The sequence below is a fragment of the Leopardus geoffroyi genome, chromosome D2, assembly GCF_018350155.1.
Source record: "Leopardus geoffroyi isolate Oge1 chromosome D2, O.geoffroyi_Oge1_pat1.0, whole genome shotgun sequence".
NCBI classification, from domain to species: domain Eukaryota; kingdom Metazoa; phylum Chordata; class Mammalia; order Carnivora; family Felidae; genus Leopardus; species Leopardus geoffroyi.
The window spans coordinates 71,527,309-71,537,454 of NC_059334.1; the positions used below are offsets into that span (position 1 = coordinate 71,527,309).

General features: G+C 44.8%; 1 long non-coding RNA gene across 1 annotated transcript; it reads right to left on the reverse strand.

The window, feature by feature from the left end:
* Positions 1-671: 671 nt before the first annotated feature.
* Positions 672-9,880, reverse strand: LOC123577535. Its single transcript, XR_006701905.1, has 2 exons — positions 9,525-9,880; positions 672-878 (listed from the first exon to the last, which is right to left on the reverse strand). It is a non-coding gene; the product is annotated as an uncharacterized LOC123577535 (long non-coding RNA).
* Between the last annotated feature and the right edge of the window lie 266 nt (positions 9,881-10,146).

The following is a 10,146-nucleotide window of genomic DNA, read 5'->3' on the forward strand; positions in this document are numbered from 1 at the left end:
TCTTCACAGTCTGACTCCTGTGCCATCCACATCAGGCTCTAGTACTCAAAGATCTACAAGACTTAAGACCAAGTCCTCAAGCCTAGCACCTCTGTGTTCCTGGCCAGGAATAATCCTTTGTTTGGTTTCTTTTTGTCTTGTCTTAACTAGCTTAACAATATAGAAAAATTAAATACGTAGCTGATAAAAAAAACATCTAAATAATATATAAGAATACAAATTAAAGTAGGAGTTCCTCAACCTTTCTACAAACTCGACTCTTCTAGATTTTTCTTCTGAAGACATTCCAGGGTTATCTGAGCTCCCAGCTGCTTCTCATTTCCCACTTGAGACCTCAAAGCTATAGGAATTCTCTGGATCTGCAAAAGTGGGCAGGGATCGAATGGGTTTTCCAGCAGATGTTCTGAGACTCCTGGTTTACCTCTCATGACTGACTGCCAAGTCCACATTTGTTAAATTCAGAGCTCCCGGGCATGGAGTCACCTCCATCAGCCTGGAGCTTATTCTTGGGGGGCTGGCGACTGGCTTTGGGCATTTCTGCACCCACATGAGAGCAGGCATGAGTTCCTCATGGGAAACCCTGAGCCACAGCACTCCAGAGGGTGTTTTAAGGTATTACACGGGGATATTACGGAACCTAGGCCTTTGCCACCGAGAGAAACATCTTCATGTCAGATTCCAATTAGGGGTTTATTTCCCCCACCAAATGCTGCAAAGTTGATTCCTTCCACCGGCGTTGTGTATGCATGGTGTAGAGAGCTAGACGTTGCACCTTAGGGCAAGCAGGCGTGGAACAGAGCCCCAGGAGTTTATGCACCGGCCGGAGACAGCAGGGACAGACAGACCGACAGGTCACTGGCCTTGGTGAGAAGACTGTACTGAAAAAAAAGAAAACAAAACTGTGACTTATTTTATAACCAGAAGTTTGTCCTTCATCTATTTCACCCATATTTGGAAGTTGCAGAGAAAATAGATCTTGAAAGTTTTCATCACAAGAAAAAAAAAAAATGTTTTGTAACTATGCAAGATGACAGATGTTAGCCAGACTTATTGTGATGATCGTTCCATAACATATACAAATACTGAATCATGATGTTGTCCACCTAAAACTAGCATAACATTCTATGTCAATTTTGTCTCAATTCTAAAAAAAAAAAAAAAATGCTGTATCTCAACACAGAACTGGCGATAACTCGCCAAAATATAATACGATTCAAAATGAGACTCCGGGAGGGCAAAGGTCCTAAATGACAACATGCATGTGAAAGCTTGAATGAAATAATTCCCTGAGGGGGGGGTCTGGGTGGCTCAGTCGGTTAAGCGTCCGACTTCAACTCAGGTCACGATATCGCGGTCTGTGAGTTCGAGCCCGGCGTCGGGCTCTGGGCGGATGGCTCAGAGCCTGGAGCCTGCTTCGGGTTCTGTGTCTCCTCTCTCTGCCCCTCCCCCGTTCATGCTCTGTCTCTCTCTGTCTCAAAAATAAATAAACGTTAAAAAAAAATTGAAAAAAATGTAAATAAATAAAAAAGAAATCATTCCCTGAAATGTTAAAAAGGAAAAAAAAAAATTGTGAACAAGCACATTGGCGGAAACCAGAAACCATGAGCGTGGCCGCTCAGACCAGCATTGGCACCTGGTATAGCCATACAGCCTGGACACTGGCAGAAAAGGATCCAGACTAGAGCAAAACTGGTACTTTTTTTCTCAGCCACACCAAACGGAAGGTTTTCACCGATTCCTGTGCTCAGGAAATTAATAATCACCTAAATCAGAAGTGCAGGTCCGTATATACATAAAATGCACATGCACAGTATATATTTTTCTTCCGTTACTTGCGATAAACTGCAATTCTCAATGAATCACAGTGGTTTCTAGTTATTCTTATCAGATCTTTTTTATTGTCTTCTTAAAACCGCAGATCAGGGGCGCCTGGGTGGCGCAGTCGGTTAAGCGTCCGACTTCAGCCAGGTCACGATCTCGCGGTCCGTGAGTTCGAGCCCCGCGTCGGGCTCTGGGCTGATGGCTCAGAGCCTGGAGCCTGTTTCCGATTCTGTGTCTCCCTCTCTCTCTGCCCCTCCCCCGTTCATGCTCTGTCTCTCTCTGTCCCCCAAAAAATAAAAAAAAAAAGCCGCAGATCAGAGAACTTTCACTGGTACTGTTAGGGGGAAAAGTGTGGGCTATGCAGACACTCTCCGAATAATGCTGGCGTGCCAGCCAGGTGCTGCTGGCCAGGGTGGGCCAGGCCCAGGCAGGCCTCACTCTTCGATGAATCTTGCTTTAATAGGTTTATTTCCGCCTGTTCTCAGGACACGCTGTACTTCCCCATCAGGTCTGAAATCACACTTTCTAGAAAGATCCTCATTCTCCTCAGCATCTTTTTTTTTTTAACTATGTCTTTCCCCACCTCTTTCTATTTCTCTTCCACTGCCCTTCTAGTCCCCTTTTAGATACTGTTTATTGTTTGTTATTAAGCTGGCCCCGTAATCCCTTTCTTATTTTTCCTCCGGGTTCTGGGAGAATTTCTCAATTTTCCTTCTCCTTCATTAAATTGCTATTCTGTGGTACCCAGGGCCTCCACGGGGGAAGGGGAGTGATCTGGCAATCAGGATTTGCATCTCTGGGTCTCCTCTCCTGCTCTCAGGTCCCTCCTCCTAAGATCATCCTGACTGCTTTCCCAGCAGTGTCTTCTTGGGCCTTATTAGAACTCAAATTAGGGGCGCCTGGGTGGCGCAGTCGGTTAAGCATCCGACTTCAACCAGGTCACGATCTCGCGGTCCGTGAGTTCGAGCCCCGCATCGGGCTCTGGGCTGATGGCTCGGAGCCTGGAGCCTGTTTCCGATTCTGTGTCTCCCTCTCTCTCTGCTCCTCCCCCGTTCATGCTCTGTCTCTCTCTGTCCCAAAAATAAATAAAAATGTGAAAAAAAAAAAATTTAAAAAAAAAAAAAAAAGAACTCAAATTAAACCTTTTTTTTTTTAAGTGTTTTTTTTTTTTTTTACATTTATTTATTTTTGAAAGACAGACAGAGCACAAGCGGGGGAGGGGTAGAGAGACAAGGAGACACAGACTCTGATGCAGCCTCCAGGCTCTGAGCAAGCGTTCAGCACAGAGCCCAACGTGGGGCTCGAACCCACGAACCGCGAGATCATGACCTGAACCGAAGTCTGACGCTCAACCCACAGCCACCCAGGCGCCCCAAACTTTTTTTTTTTTTTTTTGCTGAGTTTATTCCATTGTTTATTTTGCATATTTGCTTGATTCCTCGGGTAGGTTCCCTTCTTTAGAAGTTGGAGTCCTCTGCGTCCCATGTTCTGTCTGAATCGAGCCTTCCAGAAAGAGATAGACGAGCTAGGGGGAGTGGGGTGCAGTCCTTCAGAATCGCTGCGGCCACCTGTTTGATCTCGTCCGCTTGGGATTCACTCCCGTTCCTCTTGCTAGGTCAGCAGCTTCCGCAGAGAGCTCGGTGGGGCTGGGGAGAAAGGCTGCACCTTCATGCCAGAGACCCTGTTCGCGTTTACAGCAACGCACATGCTTTGCCTGATGCCGTTGTCCTCAGAGCAGGCAGCCCTGGGTTCTGGAACTCTACGGTGCATCGATGTCCACTCCGAGGGCTGGTGCGGGCAATTGCTGTTCCCCAAACCCTCGTGAGGGATCTAAGCCCGTTCCATTTCCCTGACAAGTGGTTCCTTCACGTATGTGTGTAATAAGATGTGGGGTGGGAGACGTCATACTGACCGGGACTCCTCTTGGGGAGAGCACTGCAGTTAGGAGAAATAATTTGATGAGCTGCTTGGCAGAGTGGATGAAACTCCAAGGGCATATTCTTATCCCTAAAGGTGATGGCTTAACTGAGGACCATGAGGCAGGGAGAAGGATGTGTTTTGCTCCTGAGAAGAACAGAGCTGGGGGCGGTGGGGGCGGAGGGGGGCGGGTGGAAGAGAAAGGCAGAGAAAGTAAAAGGAAAAAGGGAAGACATAGAAATCGCAGAAACCCATGTACGGCACAATGTTAACAGTCTCATGACCTTCGTATCTTTCAATGAAGGCATTTTCTCAGTATCAATGCTGTTGACATATGGGCCAGATAATTCTTTGTCATGGCGGGCTGTCCTGTGCACAGCAGCATCTCCGGCTTCTACCCACCTAGATGCCATCAGCACCCCTTCCCCATTTGTGACAACCAAAAATGTCTCCAGACGCTGACAAATGTCCCCAGTGGGGAACAACTGACTTAAGACAACTACACTCATGATGTGCCGGGTCTGAGTGAATTCTCTGTGCAAAGTGTTGAAGGGTTGGAGTTTCCCGGCCAGGCTGATATGGGGCCAAGCAGGGGTGGGGTGAGGGCCGGAGGAGCCAGAGGCAGAAGGGATCGTGAGAACACAAGCCCCAGGAATTCACAGATATGGTGGGTCGGGCTTTGAAGTTTTCCGGGCTCTGTTCTCTGGGGCCGGGACTTTGCCCAAGGTCTGCATTACAGAGTCAGCCCCAGATGGAATCATCCCCTCCTTTAATCTGCTCCGGTCTGAGCTGTAGACAACAGAAATTCCTCCGTGTTCCTGGCACATGGCAGTCAGTCTTCCTTAGTTGCCAGCTCTAAGACAGGCTGTTCCCATTTCTTTGATGGGAATTTGGGAGAGGCTGGTCATCACCGCCCTCCGGGAGTTGTCCTGCTAACCAAGTCTATACTAGTTTTTAGTCTCCTCAGTTAGGCAGAGACACCTTGAGCCTGTATGTTGACAGAGGTGATATGTGTCTTACACAGGAGGATGGTCACTGCTGATCGTTGACTAACAGTTTTGGGTGGCTTCCTTCAGGATAGATGTGTCCTGAAAACTTGTGTGGTCAATTACTTTTTCTTTTTCTTTTTCTTTTTTTTTTTTTTTTTTTTTTTGTCTACCTGATCAATCCTTAGCTCTTAGGGATCCAGGGCTTGTCTATTTCCCACCAACCTTTGCTTCCTTCTCCCATGTGAGCACTTGGACTGGTTTATTGGCCCTGGTGCCCACTTAATTTTCTACCACGATCCGTGGAATTTTCCAAAAGCACTTCCCTCTCTCCTCCTCTGCCAGATTCCTTTTCTCTACCAGATTCCTAAACACATAACGGTGGTTTACCTGATTATTCAAATCAAATCAGCAAATGCCTCTTGAGGAGTTGGAACAGAATGATGAGGACATGGAAACCATGACTCCAACATTCATTGAGTGATTATTGTGTGCCCTCCAATACTTAAGAGGTTTAATCCACCAGCAAAATCCCATTTTAAAGATTAAAAACTGAGGGTTCAGAACATTTAACTAACTTTCAAACTATTGTTACTATCTTAGTGACTCAATAGTCTGATTACTAACCCTTTCTCTTTACAATATTGTAAAATGACTTGGAAGAGAAATCCAACATATATATATATATATATGTATATATATATATATATATGTATTTTATATATATATAGTATATGTATGTATTTTATATATATTATATATATTTATATATATTTAATATATATAATATATTTAATATATATAAATATATTATATATATAAATAAATATTTATATATTTATAAATATATATATATATATATATAAAATCTTGCAGGTTTGGGTCCCAGTATACATTTATGGAAGGAGAGTTTGCTTTTAAAAATGGGGCTGTCACTTTCAAAATCCTAGCCTTCAGATAGCTTTCTAAAGGCGGAATTTGGGGTCATAGGTAATGAACGTATGTTCAAGGCTCATGGTACATATTGGTGGAGTCCCTTCTTTTAAAATATTTGCCGCTTGGACAGGTGAAAATATGCTATCTTTTCATTTTATTGTGCATTCTTTCATTATCTCCAAGGTTGAGCATTCTTTAACGTTTATTGGGTATATGCATTTCTGTTCATGTCCCTTGCCTGTTTTTCTGGTGTACTTTTTCTTAATATTCTGTAAAGTTTGCTTGTAAAACAAAGCTACTAATCCCTTATTGTAGTGTTAAAAATATTTTTGCCAGTTTGCCATTTGCCTTTTTATTGTTTACTGTTTTTTAGTTACATAAGAATTTTATTTTATTGAAAAATCTCGTTCCTTTTTATAACAATTTGTTGTATTGATGGCATACTTAGAGAGTGCTCAATTCTGACATTTTCTTCTGCTTTTCAAAGGCTTCATGAGTTACTTTTATGCTAATCTATCTGTAATGCATTTTAATATAGTGCGTAAGGCTGTAGTTTCAATCTTTTACAAATAACCCATTTTTCCATCATTTTTTGAGTAATTCACATCTTCCTCCTTTAGTTCCTTATGATCTATTAAGTACTTAAATGTTCGGGGGTCTCTTTTAGGTTAACTATTCTATTCTGTCTATCCACTTATCAATTCTCTTCTTTTTAAATTTTTTTAATGTTTATTATTTATTAATGTTTTGAGAGAGAGAGCGCGCGCACAAGTGGAGGAGGGCAGAGAGAGAGAGAGAGGGAGGTACGGAATCCGAAGCAGGCTCCAGGCTCCAAGCTGTCAGCACAGAGCCGGATGCGGGCCTCGAACTCACGAGCCATGAGATCGCGACCTGAGACAAAGTCAGATGCTCAACCGACTGAGCCACCCAGGCCCCTCATTTATCCATTCTTATGCCCAGAACATAGCATTTTAAAGTAGCTTTCTGATCTCCTTTAACATTTAAGGCTTCTGCCTCTTCCCATTATCCTCTCCTCAGATGTCCTTAGCTCTGTTGGCATGTTAACTCCAAGTGAAATTTAATCGTCACGCCATTTTGTTTTTAAGAGAAGCAAAATCCCTTTGTTTCCATGGAGGTTAGTTAGCTGGCTTTAGGTACCTGCAGTTCTCCCAGCCTGCCTCTGGGCCTTTTAACAACCCCTGTCTTTGCCTAGAATGCCCTTCCATTCCCACCCCACCTCCGCACCGGGTAACTCCAGCCACCGTTCATCCGTCTATTCCTTGTTCTCCTTGTCCTCCTCTCCCTGCGACCCCCCCCCCTCCACACTGTGAGTCTCTCAGGAGTAGGGGCAGAATCTTGTTCTAATCCTCTGCCCTGCAGTCCGATTTCCAGGTTTAAAATAGAGCCAGGTAGAGGAGGATGTGCGAGGCGACCTTTCCCCCTTGATCTTCAGTTGACCTTAGGGGGTGCTTGGCTGGGCCTTCCTGAACTCGGGACCCCCCCCCCAAGGCCACTTCCTAATCTCTAGTGTCTTGAAAACCCTTCCATCAAATCCACGCCTTGCTCTCACCTCCCGCAGAACTGCTGTAACGCAGCCCACGTGAAGGGATATTATGAGATGGTTTCTGTGAAGGACCCAAGTTGAAGACTCATGGAACTGAATTTTAATTCTGCCAGCACAAAGTGTGAACAAACATTACCATGCTTTATTGCTCTAAATCTGTTGCTAAATTCCTTGTTTCTCTACGAGTCAGAAGCCCAATAAACAACTTCTGCGATGTTCCAACAAGTCCTTTGTCATTGCAGCATTCTGAATGATTCATAGTCTCTCTGCTGATCTCAACCACAGAAATACCTTCTGTCTAAGGCATTAAACCTGAAAATCCATAACTCTCGGGGTCATCGGAGGCGGTTGGGAAAATAAGAGACGCTTCATGTCATTTCCGGAGCTGAAAGTGGGTGCAACAGATATTAGAAGCAGGCGTCTTTCTATACTTGTTTTCATATCTATCTTCCTGTGCCTTCCAGTTTCAAAGATGGAGGGAAGGGCATACTCTTGAAATGGAGTGACTGTCTCACTGGGAACAAGTGGGACTTGAAACAGACAGGGAACCATATTCCTCCCCAATTACGCTCTCAACCAACGATGCTTAATTTGTCCTGAGTAAACAAAATCATCACCCCTTCTAAATCTGCACGTATACCCCGTGTTAGAAAACAAGTGACAGGATAGTCCCTCAAATGTGCGTGGGTGCGTTAAGCTTTCAAATCTGGATGAAGATTTCGTGAACAGGCTACCCCATGCTCTGGTCCTATATATAGGCAGAGGAACAGGGCACTGCCTGAGTGGTAGGATTGAGAATGTTGCTTGCATTTACCACCCAGGCCCACACGCCCACACCCAACTGTCACAGAGCCTGAAATTCCTACCATTAGCGTTGCTACTTTTGGTTGAGGCAGAGGGCTTCAAGAAAACCCTTGCTCAAATATAAATATAACAGCCAAGAAGTGTTCCATGACACTCATTTGCAAGTAGCATCATATTGCTTCATTTTTCTATATTGCAAATAAAAAAGGGGCCGGATGGCTTTAAGAGAATCGAATAGGGAAATGGGATTAGTAACTTGGTAGTAATGAAACCTGGCAGTTACCACATCCACCAAGTGATGAAGGCTAACATGGTCAGTGATGTCATGTGGGTGTCATGGACCCTCTGATGTGATGAGAAGTGATGTGATGTGATGAGAAGTGATGTGATGAGAAGTGCGCTTCACCCCCGTGGTATTCTTCTCCAAATCCCACAACCCCAGTCTAATCATGAGAAAAGTATCTGACAAAGTCAGTTTAGGAGACATTCTACAGGATAGCTGGCCAATACCCCTCAGGACTGTCAAGGTCATGAAAAACTAGGGAAGATGGAAAAGCTGTCATAGACTGGAGGAGACTGGAGAGGCATGATGATTAAATGCTATGTGATCCCTTTGATTGGATTCTGGAACAGAAAGAAGACATTAGTGGAAAAACTGGAGACATCCAAATAAAGTTTGGGTTTTAGTTAGTGTAACACAATGTATAAACCAATGACATTAACTCTGTGCTATCTTTGCAACATTTCTGTAAATCTAAAACTATTCCCTAATAAGGTGTTGCAAAAGTCAGGGAGAAGTCCAATATCCTCTTTGTACTTTGGGGCTCCAGTGTTGGGCTGTAAGGAACCCCGGGAATTTAGTAGTGTCTCTAAACCTGAGGTCAGTGTTCAGCTGGTCCACCTTACATCCCCTTATATACAGTTGGGCCTTGAACTATGCAGGTGTTAGGGGTGCTGACCTCCCATGCCCTCAAAAATCGTAACGTTTGATCCCCCCAAAACTAAACTACGAATAGCCTATTGTTGACAGAAAGCCTTCTTGATAACATAAACAGTCAGTTCACCTATTTTGTATGCAATATGTGTTATATACTACATTCTTATAATAAAGTAAGGTAGAGACAAGAAAATGTCATTAAGAAGATCATAAGGAAGAGAGGCGCCTGGGTGGCTCAGTCAGTTAAGCATCCTACTTCCCCTTAGGTCACGATCTCATGGTCTGTAAGTTCAAGCCCCGAGTCGGGCTCCATGCTGACAGCTCAAAGCCTGGAGTCTGCTTCGGATTCTGTGTCTCCCTCTCTCTCTCTGCCCCTCTCCCGCGCGCTCTCTCTCTCTCTCTCTCTCAAAATAATAAGTAAACGTTAAAAAAAAATTTTAAAGGAAAATCATAAGGAAGAGAAAATACATTTACAGCCCTGTACTCTATTTCTCGAGAAACCTCCACATGTAGATGGACCCAAGCAGTTCAAACCTGTGTTGCTCAAGGGTCAACTTACTTGTGGGTGCATTGCACAGCCACCTATCCATGCTGCAGTTCTGTCTGGGGTGAGCCTTGCTTGCCCCATGATCCCAGGCCAAGTGGTCCGGGTGCTGACGGGCGTCAGTGTTGAGTGCATCACTCCTTGTAAGTCAGGCTCAGTACCAGGGATCACTTGCCTTGGCGGTTAGAGCCGCGCAAGTCAGTACCAGATTGCTCACTGTCTCCGGGTAACCAGTCCTTGTCCAAGGTGTCATGTTTCACGAGGTAGTGCCTGCAGGCTGGGCGGGGCCTTCACCTGTTTCGGAACCTCACCTCCTTCCACCTGGCCAGCCTCAGAGCTCAACCCCCTTCACCCTCCCCTTCAACCCACAGAGCCCTCTCCGTATTCCACTGGGTTGAGTCCTGTCTCCCAGACCTTTGGAAACAAAGGCCTGTCATGCTCCCCTGCGACAGCAAAAGCCCAGACATCCAGAACGCAGAACCTGGCTCCTCTCTTGGGAGAAGGAAAAAATTCCTCTCATTCTTTCCTGGTGAGCTTACAACTAAGAGAATTAGGCATTGTTAATTCTCAAGCGGCTCATTCTGCCGCATTACATGTTTAATATGTGGTCTTGCACTACTCCCACAGGAAGAGCGAC